The following is a 16551-nucleotide window of genomic DNA, read 5'->3' as shown; positions in this document are numbered from 1 at the left end:
TTTTCCCTTCTCTCAGTAGCCCCCTCAATGTCTTCTCATTTCTCTATACTGTTCCAATTAATCCTTTTTATCTTACTATAGTCTGTTTTAACGCATAGTCTCATGTGCACCATGTGTTAGATATATTAAAATAATATATCCGCATCCATAGTTCACAATTGCAGACAAGTATAGGCATTGCTATCATAGTGCCGGCCATGTGCAGTCTGCAAATTGCGGTTTCCATGTTTTGCGGATCTGCCATTTGCGGACCACAAAACACTACGGTCGTCTGAATGAGCCCTATTACTAACACTAAATCTAGATACATAATTACTTAGTGGATCAAAAAAGGGTAGCAAAATAATTGTAGGTGTGTAGATGGTAAACATACTTGGCCATGAGGGTCCAAAGCGCCCTCTGCCACATAAAAGGACAGTAGTACAGTAAATAGCACATGATGGTTGAAGAACTGATGAGCTTCAAATATTATCTATACCTCACACTATTTAAATAACTGGTTTAGTCAAAGTGTACACATAATTACTCCAAACAGAACCCCACTATTCCCTCAATAACTCCATCCATTAAAGCGGTTGTGTCACTTCAGTAAATGGAATTTATCATGTAGATAAAGTTAATACAGGCACTTACTGATGTATTGTGATTATCCATATTGCCTCCTTTGCTGGCTTCATTCATTTTTCCATCACATTATACACTGCTCATTTCCACCGCTGCAGTACAGATATGAGGTGGCCAGAAAAGGAGCTGCTGTGCATGCGTGCCTATATATGCCCCCTACAGTCCTGGCCACAAGAGAAGCAGGCACTTTTTCCTATAGTGGGCAAGCACTGCCACCTCTGCTGGATTGCAGGGTGGTCATAACCATGGAAACGAGCAGTGTATAATGTGATAGAAAAATGAATTAAGCCAGCAAAAGAGGCAGTATGGACAATCACGATACATTAGTAAGTGCCTTGTATTAATGTTATCTACATGATAAATGCCATTTGCTGAAGTGAGACAACCCCTTTTAACTAAGAAAAATTAAATGTTAAAAAAGTATAATCTTTCATGACTTATGATCAATTCCTTCTCTCAATACCTGCTTGTAGAAACAACTTCTGTTGAACATTCATCTCATGTGCAACTTAAAGCAACTTAATTTTTCTTTCATTTCCTTCCCGTTTTATTTCCTTTTCATATTTTGAAAGAACTAATATGCAACGCAGATTAAAAACAAAACACAAAAATTGCTTAACTGTTTCTTTATGTCCCTGTCTCTTTGGTAAGAAAATACAACCATAAAAATCATGACCAGAATTTGAATTATTTCAGCATAATATGTTCCCTATGATAATACGCATTCAAAAATAATGTAATCGGGTTTTTTTAGATAACTTTTGCTGATTAAACATATTGTAATTGGTAAACATGAATAATCTAACATATGTGCTTCAACAGAGAGAAAACAAAAAATTGCCCACCTGTTGTCACAAGTTTGAGATGCTGGGTTTGAAGTAAACATTGTCGGACCCAAATTGCTAGATCTTCGGATCGGAAACACTCCGCCAATCACTATATCTCCGGGCCTGAATATGCCTGGGATTACATTTGTGTCTAGTCTACAGGAGGAAAACATTATTTCACAAAAACATACATGATACATCAGAAAGTGCAGCATGTAACAGAACATCTTCATGTTTTATGAGATCTCCTACACTAAGCCCCCATTTATACCCTCGAAGACACTTGTCTGCTCAGGTTTAATTGCCCAAGAACATCATTGTCAGCCCCTCTGGGAGGTTCCAATATGGATGCACTAACTGATAAGAGTTTTCCTGTCAGTCCTGATTATATGTGACTTGAGTGCAATCTTCCGACTAGAGAGATTTTCACAGTAAATTAAACAAAAGGAAGAGTACAATGTATTTTTCAGAATTACTAAGTATAATGTATATTTCCTGTATATATTTATTTTATATTTTAAAGTCACTCACAATTGATGTTTCTATGATTGGAGTGGCTCATTTTTCGTTTCTTCCCCTTTTCCCCCAGACTGCCATAATATGTTTTTCCTAAGACTGCAGAGTACTATGTATTGTAATACTCCTTGTACTATGCATTGGAATACTCCTGTATTACAGTGCATAGTCATTCTATGGGCACACTAATACATCCTGCAGAAGGCTCCTGACTGCCATGTTGAGTAATCGGTGCTCGGTGATTGCATTATGCCAATCAGAAGACAGAGGGAGCCGGGATCAGAGTGATCTCTCAGATGCTATATTGTATTATAAAATTTTTTGGTTTGTGTATATATGGAACTATAAAGTTATTAGGCATAAACTCACTTCATTGGGTGTTTAAAAGGTTTTCCAGGACCCAGTGGGTTTGAAAGTCGGTATTAATAAATATTCCTAATTGCATATCAACTACAGTGTAGAAGAAAGTTTGTAAAGCATGGCGGCTCAGTGGTTAGCAGTAGTGCCTTGATGCGCTAGTGAATCTGAACAAGGACAACATGTTTGCGTGGGTTGCCTCCGGGTAATCTGGTTTCCTCCCAACTCCAAAGATAGGGAACTTAGTGTCACACCTGTGACAGGTGTTAGAAGGTCTGAAAGACTGGCTGCACATGAGTGATCTGACAGCCTCTTTTGGTTTCACTTTGTGTGTTGCTGGTATGTCCACACCTCCTGTTCAGGTGTGGATCATGTGACCTTTACCTCCCCCTATTTAGTCTGACTTTACCCATTACTCCTTTCTCTGGATAGCTTAATTTGGTTTTTGGAAGAGCTGGAGTGTGGTTCTTGTTGTAGTCCCGTTCATCCATCATCCTCAGAAGTTAAGTGTTCCGTTTGTTGTGTTTTGTATTTTTCCCCCTGGTTGTTTACTAGACCTCAGCGAGTCTCTGCACTATCATTACCTTTAGGGCATCCAAGGGTCACCAGGGTTTTCTAGGTTCCTGTGTATGGGCATCTCTACCATTGAGAGGTGCCCATATGGATAAAAGTTAGGGCCAGGAGCAGGGTTTTATAGGTGGTGACCCTTTTGCTTCCCTAGTGGTGAGGCCTAGTGTCTTTCCCATTTCTTATTGTTGTCTTTTAGTGTTCTCCCCACTACATCCGTGACATTATCCAGAGCCCGTACCGCCATTTTTGTGCTGATCTGTGCAGCTATGGATACTATATCTGCACTGGTCGAACAGCTGAAGAACTTGACTTTGGAGGTAGCAGACTTCCACGCGACGGTCTTGAAGATTCAGAGTCCACAGGCTGCTGGTTCCGGTGGTGGGTCCCAGGCCTGCCCTGAACTGAAGGTGGCTCTCCCAGACAGGTTTTCCGGAGGTAGTGACAATTTCATCCAATTCATCCGGAGTCATGTAAATTATACTTTAGACTGCATCCATTCTCTTCTGGGGATGAGTGTCAACGTGTGAGTATGATTATTTTGTTGCTTAAAGAGAATGCCCAGCTTTTTCTCTGCCGACCGGATCACCGTCCCTCCGATCGGTAGATGAATTCTTTAGAGCCTTGGGTCTTATCTACGATGACCCGGATCAGATCTCTCAGGCCGAGACCAAGTTACAGGGTTTGCGGCAGGGAGAACATTCCGTGGAGCCCTATTGCTCTGAATTTAGGAGATGGGCTACCAATACAGAGTGGAACCCTAGTCCCATTTTATCTGAAGGGGTAGTCATATCCGCTCTTTATCCTGATCTCGAGGCCAGGGTGTTGGAGGCACAGTAGGATGCTTCGGACTCTTGTCCCCCGGAGAAATTGTTTGTTCCCTCCGAATTACATCACAAGGTGTTCGTGGAACATTACTGTACGGTGCTTGTTGGGCACCCTGGGAGCAGATTGACTGTCGATTTCATCTCTTGTAGATTCTGGTGGCCGGGTTTGCGTAAGTGTGTTGAGGACTATGTGTCAGCCTGTGGTACCTGTGCACGTGCTAAGGTGACACATACTCGGCCTTCCGGATCTCTGCTTCCATTGCCCATCCCGTCCAGACCTTGGACCGATTTGTCCATGGATTTTATCACAGATTTACCAAATTCTTCGGGAAAAAACGTGATTCTGGTGGTTGTCGATCATTTTAGTAAAATGGAACACTTTATTGCATTACCTAGTCTAAAACTCTTGCATAGGTGTTTGTCGATAACATCGTAAAACTACATGGCATTCCCTCTGATGTGGTGTCCGATAGAGGGATTCAGTCAGTTTGTTTCCAGATTCTGGAGTGGTCTTCATTTTTGTCGTTAGCTGAGTTTGCTATAAATCAGTGATGCCCAACCTATGGCCCGCGGGCCAAATGCGGCCCACGAAGCCGTGTCATGCGGCCCGCGCAGTGACCGGACTTTATCAGCGCAGGGCGCGCTGCAAACGGCTCAGGCAGCAAAGTGATGCCACAGATCCCCCCCACCCAGCCCCGCCTCCTAGCTAATTTATTCACTGCACCAGCCTCTGTGAAATTGAAGAGAAGCGCCGTAATCTCGCACAGGCGCACTGGCAGAGGCATCGAAGTGCGCATGCACCGTCTTCCTGGCCTCTGCCAGCGCACCTTTGCGAGATTACGGCGCTTCTCTTCAATTTCACAGAGGCAAGTGCAGTGAATAAATTAGCTAGGAAGCGGCTCTGGGTGGGGGGGATCTGTGGAGGACACTGAAGGGGGGATCTGTGGAGGACACTGAAGGGGGGGATCTGTGGAGGACACTGAAGGGGGGATCTGTGGAGGACACTGAAGGGGGGATCTGTGGAGGACACTAAAGGGGGGATCTGTGGAGGATACTGAAGGGGGGATTTGTGGAGGACACTGAAGGGAGGGATCTGTGGAGGACACTGAAGGGGAGGGATCTGTGGAAGACACTGAAAGGGAGGGATCTGCGGAGGACACTGAAGGGGTGATCTGTGGAGGACACTGAAGGGGGGATCTGTGGAGGACACTGAAGGGGGGATCTGTGGAGGACATTGAAGGGGGGATCTGTGGAGGACACTGAAGGGGGGATCTGTGGAGGACACTGAAGGGGGGATCTGTGGAGGACACTAAAGGGGGGATCTGTGGAGGACACTGAAGGGGGGATTTGTGGAGGACACTGAAGGGAGGGATCTGTGGAGGACACTGAAGGGGAGGGATCTGTGGAAGACACTGAAGGGGAGGGATCTGCGGAGGACACTGAAGGGGTGATCTGTGGAGGACACTGAAGGGGGGATCTGTGGAGGACACTGAAGGGGGGATCTGTGGAGGACACTGAAGGGGGGATCTGTGGAGGACACTGAAGGGGGGATCTGTGGAGGACACTGAAGGGGGGGATCTGTGGAGGACACTGAAGGGGGGATCTGTGGAGGACACTGAAGGGGGGATCTGTGGAGGACACTGAAGGGGGGATCTGTGGAGGACACTGAAGGGGGGATCTGTGGAGGACACTGAAGGGGGATCTGTGGAGGACACTGAAGGGGGGGATCTGTGGAGGACACTGAAGGGGGGATCTGTGGAGGACACTGAAGGGGGGATCTGTGGAGGACACTGAAGGGGGGGATCTGTGGACGACACTGAAGGGGGGATCTGTGGACGACACTGAAGGGGGGATCTGTGGATGACACTTAGGGGGATGTTGGGGTGGGAGGTCCTGGAGGGGTGTTTGGGTGGGAGCTCTGGAAGGGGTGGGAGGTCCGATAGGTATGTGGGGGTGGGAGATCCGGGAGGGGGGCCCCATAATTATTTTTGCTATGGGGCCCAGTCATTTCTAGCTACGCCCCTGATTGTTAAGATTGGGAGGGCACTGGAGCGATAGAGCGCCCTGCTGTAGGAGAAGCCGGCGGGAGATGAAAGGAGGAGGGGCCAGCTCCTGGTGGTGTCGGGCACACGGCGCAAGCATGGCGGTGGAGGATCTGACTGAAGCCTAAAGACCAGACATCAAGGTAGACCCGCAGAAGAAGGTGACAGCGCAGTATGTGATGTATATATGTGTGTAATGTATGTAGTGCAGTGTGTGATCATCACATACTGCACTACATACATTACACACATGTATACATCACATGCCCCCTCACAGTAATAATTCCAAGATATGTGCCCTCTTCACAGACTTAATGCTCACACATGCCCCCTCACAGTAGTTATGCCCAGATATGTTCCCCCTCACAGTAATAATGCCAAGATATGTGCCCTCTTCACAGATGTAATGCTCACACATGCCCCTTCACAGTAGTTATGCCCAGATATGTGCCCCCTCACAGTAGTTATGCCCAGATATGTGCCCTCTTCACAGTAGTTATGCCCTGATATGTGCCCTCCTCACAGTAGTTATGCCCTGATATGTGCCCTCCTCACAGTAGTTATGCCCTGATATGTGCCCCCTCACAGTAGTTATGCCCAGATATGTGCCCCCTCACAGTAGTTATGCCAGATATGTGCCCTCTTCACAGTAGTAATGCTCACTCTTGCCCCCTCATAGTAGTTATGCCCTGATATGTACCCTCCTCACAGCTCACAGTAGTTATACCCTGATATGTGCCCTTTTTTGGGGCATATGGGTTCCTTCCACAGTTTGGTAAATCTTCTGGTGCTCAAAATTCCGGCATTCCTGAGGAGGAACTATTTTCCTCTTCTTTGTCTTCTATTTGGCGTAAAATCCAAAATAACCTGAAAAAGATGGGCAACAGGTATAAGCAAGTGGCTTACAGGAGACGTATGAGTGGTCCGGACCTGAGAGTGGGTAATTCTGTGTGGTTGTCAACAAGAAACATTAAACTTAAGGTACCTTTTTGGAAGTTGGGCCCAAGATTTATTGGTCCATATAAGATCACTGCCATGGTTAACCATGTAGCCTTCCGTCTTGAACTTCCTTCGGCTTTAAAAATCCATAACGTATATCATAAATTGTTGTTAAAGAAATGTGTCAAACCTGTTGAGCCGTCCTCCTTACCTTCTGCTCCTGTCAAGGTGGACGGCAATTTAGAATTTCAGATCAGCATGATTGTGGACTCCCGAGTTCTCCGGTGATCCCTCCAGTATCTTGTTCATTGGAGAGGGTACGGACCAGAGGAAAGCATGTGGGTTCCAGCGACTGATGTTAATGCTAGTCATCTGGTGAGAGCATTCCACAGAGCTCATCCTGATAAGGTCGGTCCTAGGTGCCCGGAGGTCACCCGTAGAAGGGGGGTACTGTCACACCTATGACAGGTGTTAGAAGGTCTGAAAGACTGGCTGCACATGAGTGATCATTGTCTGTGTGTTGCTGGTATGTCCACACCTCCTGCTCAAGTGTGGATCATGTGACCTTTACCTCCCCCTATTTAGTCTGACTTTACCCATCACTCCTTGTTCTGGATAGCTTCAATTGGTTTTGGAAGAGCTGGAGGGTGGTTCTTGTTCATCCATCATCCTCAGAAGTTAAGTGTTCCGTTTGTTGTGTTTTGTATTCCCTCCCCCCCCCCTCCCCGGCTGTTTACTAGGCCTCAGTGAGACGCTGGTTCCTTCACCAGGGAAGGAATAAGTTGTCTCTGTGTCATTACCTTTAGGCCATCCAAGGGTCACCAGGGTTTTCTAGGTTCCTGTGTATGGGCATCTCTACCATCGAGAGGTGCCCATACGGATAGGAGTTAGGGCCAGGAGCAGGGTTTTATAGGTGGTGACCCTTTTCCTTCCCTAGTGGTGAGGCCTGTTGTAGCTGGCCAGATAAGACCTTTCCTAGGTTGCTAACATAGCTTATATGTTTATACAGCTAGACCTGCCAATAACCTTAATACAGTTCCTATGTTTGTGTGTTAAAGACAAAAGCAGAGTTATTTTCAGTGACTTCATGTTTGGATTTCATATAACTGTTATATATATTGTGTTCACAGAAGCAGAAAATATAATATTCCTTTAAGATTCATTATATGGATGTGAGGTAAGCTCAATGACACAGCAGAAACAACAGAAAGCATAGAGTTAACTGTTGTTGCTGGGCAGGAGTCTTGACCAATCACAGCCAGCCTCTCACACAGCTTGTGTGGGAAATTCCCTAGCAGGAGCTGCTAGAAATTATTATTTACCAGAGAGAGAAGCTGAACAGACATTCACTTCACTAAGAGCTGTGTTTTATGAAAGCAGAGAGGCCAAAATAGGTATTTGAAACAGTCATACACTCACCTAAAGAATTATTAGGAACACCTGTTCTATTTCTCATTAATGCAATTATCTAGTCAACCAATCACATGGCAGTTGCTTCAATGCATTTAGGGGTGTGGTCCTGGTCAAGACAATCTCCTGAACTCCAAACTGAATGTCAGAATGGGAAAGAAAGGTGATTTAAGCAATTTTGAGCGTGGCATGGTTGTTGGTGCCAGACGGGCCGGTCTGAGTATTTCACAATCTGCTCAGTTACTGGGATTTTCACGCACAACCATTTCTAGGGTTTACAAAGAATGGTGTGAAAAGGGAAAAACATCCAGCATGCGGCAGTCCTGTGGGCGAAAATGCCTTGTGGATGCTAGAGGTCAGAGGAGAATGGGCCGACTGATTCAAGCTGATAGAAGAGCAACATTGACTGAAATAACCACTCGTTACAACCGAGGTATGCAGCAAAGCATTTGTGAAGCCACAACACGCACAACCTTGAGGCGGATGGGCTACAACAGCAGAAGACCCCACCGGGTACCACTCATCTCCACTACAAATAGAAAAAAGAGGCTACAATTTGCAATAGCTCACCAAAATTGGACTGTTGAAGACTGGAAAAATGTTGCCTGGTCTGATGAGTCTCGATTTCTGTTGAGACATTCAAATGGTAGAGTCCGAATTTGGCGTAAACAGAATGAGAACATGTATCCATCATGCCTTGTTACCACTGTGCAGGCTGGTGGTGGTGGTGGTGTAATGGTGTGGGGGATGTTTTCTGGGCACACTTTAGGCCCCTTAGTGCCAATTGGGCATCGTTTAAATGCCACGAGCTACCTGAGCATTGTTTCTGACCATGTCCATCCCTTCATGACCACCATGTACCCATCCTCTGATGGCTACTTCCAGCAGGATAATGCACCATGTCACAAAGCTCGAATCATTTCAAATTGGTTCCTTGAACATGACAATGAGTTCACTGTACTAAAATGGCCCCCACAGTCACCAGATCTCAACCCAATAGAGCATCTTTGGGATGTGGTGGAACGGGAGCTTCGTGCCCTGGATGTGCATCCCTCAAATCTCCATCAACTGCATGATGCTATCCTATCAATATGGGCCAACATTTCTAAAGAATACTATCAGCACCTTGTTGAATCAATGCCACGTAGAATTAAGGCAGTTCTGATGGCAAAAGGGGGTCCAATACCGTATTAGTATGGTGTTCCTAATAATTCTTTAGGTGAGTGTATAATGTTCCTACTGATTAGAACTGTATGGTGAACCAGGTATATGTGTGTTTACTTACAGTCCCACCAATTTCAAATACCATGCAATTGCAAACTACAAAGTTCACAATTCAAATTCCATGTTGCAATCCAAATTCAAATTCCATGTTGCAATCCAAATTGCATACAACCATACCAGATCATACTCAACTAATCTGCAAATAGTTACTGCTAACTGCATACTGCAAATTGCGACCAAATTCAGCAAGTAGAACTATTAGTTAGACCTCAGATATACCTCTCAGAGAGATCATAAAGTGCTTAAATAACTTAAAGTGAGAGTACAGATCCTGGAAAGAGAAATATATCCACCATTTTATGTTTAATGACAAGACTAAACAGTTGAACCACCATCTTATGCATCCCGCTATTTTGTGATATATTTTCAACCCGTGTTATGTACATGGACTATATGCTGCGGAGGCGGCAGTGTTATATATGAAGAAAAGTTGAAGTTAATAAAGAAGTTATTTCAAGCATTTGGTGTGCTCTTTAAACCTACTATTTCCATATAACGGCGCTAAAGGAATTACAGAGTAATAGACAGTCTGGTTAGACTAAAATTCAGAGATATCAGAATTCTTCTAATGCCACAGCGCAAAAGGCACATCATAGTGCTGCACCTGCCACACTAGTGTCTTTCCCCTTTCTTATTGTTGTCTTTTGGTGTTCTCCCCTACTACATCCGTGACACTTAGACTGCGGAATATAGTAGCACTATATAAGTGAGTAAAATAAATAAACAAGCTAAGTGGATCTGAAAATACTGCATCGGTTGACACCTAGTCCTTTACCAGGTTTCTGGCCTGGACTATGGACATAACTTCTGAAGCCCAGAATGGAGGAGGTGCTGTGGATGGGGGCATGATTATTCCTTTCCTTGACAAATGAGCGGATTCAGCAGTTTGTGCATGCGCCACGGAGAGGAAAAGTTCTGGCCCTGTCCACATCACTTCTCCATACTGGAAGTGACATAATAACTATGAGTTTGCTGTACTGTATGTTAGGCTCTAATAGCCAAACAACCACTGTACTATCTAAGTTGCACAGCTCAGAAATGATCCCCAATCAGTAAAAGTATGCTCCCATGCAGACTCCCTGAGCTCTCCCTTTAATGATCAGGCAGAATGGTTCCACTTCTATGCCTAAAAAAGGGAACCGTGCAGCTGTACAATTACAGCTGCACAGTACTCTCCATCTCATCTGTGTACTCATCACTATGATCAGTGCAGGGTGGAAACAGGAAGCTAAACTATCAATGTTCAGCCTGCTGTTAAAGCCAGAAAATAGCTGGAGCCTAAGGAGGTAACTATATAAGCAGCATTAATCCTTCCACTACCCTCTACCAGGGGTTCGCCTCCCGACACCCCCACCGATCTGATATTGATGACCTATCCAAAGGTTAGATCATTAATATGGATGAGCGAATCGAGTTTGGATAAAACATCTGAAGTCGATTCGCATAATACTTAGTTTGAATACTGTATGGAGCGAGCGATCTGTACAGTATTAGAATGTATTGGCTCAGATGAGCCACTTGGAACCGAACCCGAATTCGGGAAATGTTTTTTTTACAGTAGAAATTAATTTAAGAAGTTATTATGCGAAGTCTCACGAGACTTAGCAAAGTGATAACTTCGGCTCATCTGAGTATTATGCGAATTGACTTCCGATGTTTCATCCAAACTCGATTCGCTCATCCCTAGTCATTAATATCAAATTCTTAGATAACCTATTTAATCAATTCTCTGCCCTAGACCCCCAGGAATACTAATGCTTCTCTAACAATACACTGCGTGCAGAATTATTAGGCAAATGAGTATTTTGACCACATCATCCTCTTTATGCATGTTGTCTTACTCCAAGCTGTATAGGCTCGAAAGCCTACTACCAATTAAGCATATTAGGTGATGTGCATCTCTGTAATGAGAAGGGGTGTGGTCTAATGACATCAACACCCTATATTAATAGAGTAATGAGCGAGCACTCATACACTTGGCAACCAAATTGACATGTGCAGAAAATATTTATTATATCCCCATAAAATACAAGTAATAAAATTTATAAGAACAATGTAGCAATAATATACAACATTACAGTCACATATATTGTGGTAGATATGATCAACACTATATTCATATGACTCAATAGTGTCGATAAATTCAATAATATATATCACACCAAGAAACTTCAAGTATATGCTGTTATTTGGGAAAGAGGGGGTATTATCTTCTAGCGCTCTATCCCAATTTGGGAAACTGAATGTCACTGAAAATGTTGTAGGTGTATTCACTGGGAGCGCAACATGTTCATAAAGTGTCCACAGGAATCCTGATAATGTGAAAAGTCTCTTATAGCATATCCTTTTATGGTCGATATGAGCTTTGGATTGGAGAAAACTTTAAATCAATATTTGGCTTACCGTCTAGCGTCTGCTTTCTCCCTATTGCTTCAATGGAGCTTTAAATATTTGCCGGCTTATTCAGTCGCTCCATACAGCAAGCTGGTTTAAATTTCGCGTGAGTTCCAAAGATCGCGGGAGTTGCCACTCTGTTCCGCAATTTCCTTTGGTGCAGCTTTCGACGATAAGAATAGTTAATCCTTTACTGTAGAGATTTTCTTCTGTATGGCCATACAGTATTATCGGAGGCTTTTCAATGCAGGTACATCACTTGTTTCACCATACGCGTTACGGGTAGATTCACTCTCCCTTCCTCAGTGGTCAAGTGTCTGCCTGCTCTGCCTCCATTTTTATCCATTCCTTTGATTGCTTCCCAAATCTCGGACACCTGTTGTTCATGCTACTCCCAGTTTGCAAGGGAATCCTCCCACATAATCAAGGGATAATTCTATACAGCCTTGATTTAAAAAAAAAAAAAAAAAAAAAAAAATTTTTTTTTCTTTTTTCCTCTATATGAGCTTGCAGCACCATACCTTAACTACTTGCTAGTGAGCCACCACAACCTACCACTATTTTTTGTAAACACCCTATATTAGGTGTGCATAATTATTAGGCAACTTCCTTTCCTTTGGCAAAATGGGTCAAAAGAAGGACTTGACAGGCTCAGAAAAGTCAAAAATAGTGAGATATCTTGCAGAGGGATGCAGCACTCTTAAAATTGAAAAGCTTCTGAAGCGTGATCATCGAACAATCAAGCGTTTCATTCAAAATAGTCAACAGGGTCGCAAGAAACGTGTGGAAAAACCAAGGCGCAAAATAACTGCCCATGAACTGAGAAAAGTCAAGCGTGCAGCTGCCAAGATGCCACTTGCCACCAGTTTGGCCATATTTCAGAGCTGCAACATCACTGGAGTGCCCAAAAGCACAAGGTGTGCAATACTCACAGACATGGCCAAGGTAAGAAAGGCTGAAAGACGACCACCACTGAACAAGACACACAAGCTGAAACATCAAGACTGGGCCAAGAAATATCTCAAGACTGATTTTTCTAAGGTTTTATGGACTGATGAAATGAGAGTGAGTCTTGATGGGCCAGATCGATGGGCCCGTGGCTGGATTGGTAAAGGGCAGAGAGCTCCAGTCCGACTCAGACGCCAGCAAGGTGGAGGTGGAGTACTGGTTTGGGCTGGTATCATCAAAGATGATCTTGTGGAGCCTTTTCGGGTTGAGGATGGAGTCAAGCTCAACTCCCAGTCCTACTGCCAGTTTCTGGAAGACACCTTCTTCAAGCAGTGGTACAGGAAGAAGTCTGCATGCTTCAAGAAAAACATGATTTTCATGCAGGACAATGCTCCATCACACGCGTCCAAGTACTCCACAGTGTGGCTGGCAAGAAAGGGTATAAAAGAAGAAAATCTAATGACATGGCCTCCTTGTTCACCTGATCTGAACCCCATTGAGAACCTGTGGTCCATCATCAAATGTGAGATTTACAAGGAGGGAAAACAGTACACCTCTCTGAACAGTGTCTGGGAGGCTGTGGTTGCTGCTGCACGCAATGTTGATGGTGAACAGATCAAAACACTGACAGAATCCATGGATGGCAGGCTTTTGAGTGTCCTTGCAAAGAAAGGTGGCTATATTGGTCACTGATTTGTTTTTGTTTTGTTTTTGAATGTCAGAAATGTATATTTGTGAATGTTGAGATGTTATATTGGTTTCACTGGTAAAAGTAAATAATTGAAATGGGTATATATTTGTTTTTTGTTAAGTTGCCTAATAATTATGCACAGTAATAGTCACCTGCACACACAGATATCCCCCTAAAATAGCTAAAACTAAAAACAAACTAAAAACTACTTCCAAAAATATTCAGCTTTGATATTAATGAGTTTTCTGGGTTCATTGAGAACATGGTTGTTGTTCAATAATAAAATTAATCCTCAAAAATACAACTTGCCTAATAATTCTGCACTCCCTGTATAGACCAGGGATGCTGGAATCAACCCATTCACTGCCATAGATCGCTATAGATACAGACAGTAACCCCCATCACTGCCCTAAACCAGCTTTACTCCACTAAATGCTGCTTATTACTATGCTCCTGGATATTATCTGGCCCTGGATATCTAGCTGCTTTTATAGCTAATTATTAGAGTGCTGTACTGTAGTATTTCCTTGATGCGGTTTGGTATGCTCCAGTTTAGAGGGAACACGGCCCAGGTCTTTAAATGCCCTGAATACTAGGAATGCAGGCTTAAGGGTCCATTCACACATCCCATTGAAAATTAATCGGTACAGATCTGGTCCAGATCTGTTCCGCAAAAAACGGAACAGATCAGGAAAGAAACAACGGACGTGTGAATGGACCCTAAAGGAGACAATATTTTTGGGCTGTTTGAATGGACCTATCCCTTTACTATGTTGCCCTTAAATAGAAACATAGAAACATAGAATGTGTCGGCAGATAAGAACCATTTGGCCCATCTAGACTGCCCAATATATCTGAATCCTATGAATAGTCCCTGGCCCTATCTTATATGAAGGATAGCCTTATGCCTATCCCATGCATGCTTAAACCCCTTCACTGTATTTGCAGCTACCACTTCTGCAGGAAGGCTATTCCATGCATCCACTACTCTCTCAGTAAAGTAATACTTCCTTATATTACTTTTAAACCTTTGCCCCTCTAATTTAAAACTGTGTTCTCTTGTGGTAGTTTTTCTTCTTTTAAATATGCTCTCCTCCTTTACCGAGTTGATTCCCTTTATGTATTTAAAAGTTGATATCATATCCCCTCTGTCTCTTCTTTCTTCCAAGCTATACATGTTAAGGTCCTTTAACCTTTCCTGGTAAGTTTTATCCTGCAATCCATGTACTAGTTTAGTAGCTCTTCTCTGAACTCTCTCTAGAGTATCTATATCCTTCTGGAGATATGGCCTCCAGTACTGCACACAATACTCCAAGTGAGGTCTCACCAGTGTTCTGTACAGCGGCATAAGCACCTCCCTCTTTCTACTGCTTATACCTCTCCCTATACATCCAAGCATTCTGCTGGCATTTCGTGCTGCCCTATTACATTGTCTTCCCACCTTTAGGACACTATATTCAGGTGGCAAGTCAGCTTTAAATGAGTTGAAAACTTTAAAAGTCCAAACTGAATGGGAATGCTAGTCCATGCTGTGCCACAGTAATCTGGCATGTACCTTTCAGCTCACTTGCTTTTCAGAGGCCCGTGGCTGCCCATCCCCAGCTATGTAAATATCTCACTGCCTGGGAACCAAAATGGCAGCAGTCACATGGTTTAATCATGTGAGCACTTTCTTACCCTTTCATGGCTGCATCCTCTTCTATGCAGGCAGAGAGAATATGGCACAGGGGATTTAAAGGGCATCTGTCAGCAGATTTGTACCTGTTAAACTGGCTGACCTGTTGCATGTGCGTTTGGCAGCTGAAGGCATCTGTGTTGGTCCCATGTTCATATGTGTTTCCGCACTGCTGAGAAAAATGAAGCTTTATATATATGCAAATGAAACTCTAGAAGCAGCAGGGGCGTGGCCATTACACCTAGAGGATCTGCTCTCACTGCAACTGCTGTGCCCTCTGCACTTTGACATGCCAGGCAGTGTAAACTTGATGATGCCTGTCTGACCCTAATCAGTTTTTCTGTATCAGCACTAACACAAGGGTTTTCTCTTTGGGGAAACTTTCAAGACATGATTGGTTTTCCTTTATAAATGCAATGTTAATATACAGGCTCAACACACAGCGTAGGCAAAGCAAAACATGTTTCTTGATTGTGTTCTGGAGACCAATATTTTTTCTTTTAAGATACACCAATTTTACAGCTAAAATGAATATAAAAAATCTAAACATAGGTCAGATTTTGCATGAAGTATATGTCTGTGTTCCAAAATCCACATTCCCAGGACAGAAGAGACACCGACAATTACAGCAGGTATTATATAGAATTGTTAACTTGCAGCATGTCTAGATTTCAGGTCAGGGACTAGTTCATTACAAAACCATAATGAAATATTAATTTAAATATTAAAGACAATAAATGTTTGTTAGGATTTCATTGAATAGATTTGATGCTTAGCACACTATTCATCTGTGTTCTTAAGGGACTGCATTAATTTAGCTGAAATCATTGCTTTATTATGTGCTTTAATGAGCTGGAATTGAAGCTCACACGACCATTATAAGACTTAGCTGGAATGGAGCAAGAAAACCCATAAGGTGATGCAAAGTGCCATTGGCTTAACGAGTAACACAAACATATCGCACCAAGGGGAAGGTAAAGGAATTATGTCATTTCTATTCTGTTCCCTTGATGCCATTTATATAATATATAATTATGAACAGGATATTATAAAAATGTAGAGCTTTGAATCCCATTTCATTTTGTGAATGACACTTTAAGACTCCAGTCATATCTTTCATTCTCCAGAATGTCTTTATACATCAAAAGGAGATTTAGAGAATGTCTCAAAGTGAATTTCTACCCTGGAATATATATAATAATGTTAATAAATTAAGAATTCTGCACCTATTAATCTGTTAAAGGGAATGTGTCACCTATATTTTTTTATTCTGCAAGTTAAAACCAGACAATGACACAGTCATAGATTGTAAGCTCTTGCGAGCAGGGCCATCATTCCTCTTGTTGTAATAATCGACTTGTCTGTTACTATGTTATTTATGACTGTTTGTACATGAACCCCTGAATTGTAAGGCGCTGCGGAATATGTTGGCGCTATATAAATAAAGATT

Source organism: Bufo bufo, chromosome 4, assembly GCF_905171765.1.
Source record: "Bufo bufo chromosome 4, aBufBuf1.1, whole genome shotgun sequence".
Lineage (NCBI taxonomy): Eukaryota > Metazoa > Chordata > Amphibia > Anura > Bufonidae > Bufo > Bufo bufo.
This window is presented reverse-complemented; position numbering follows the sequence as displayed.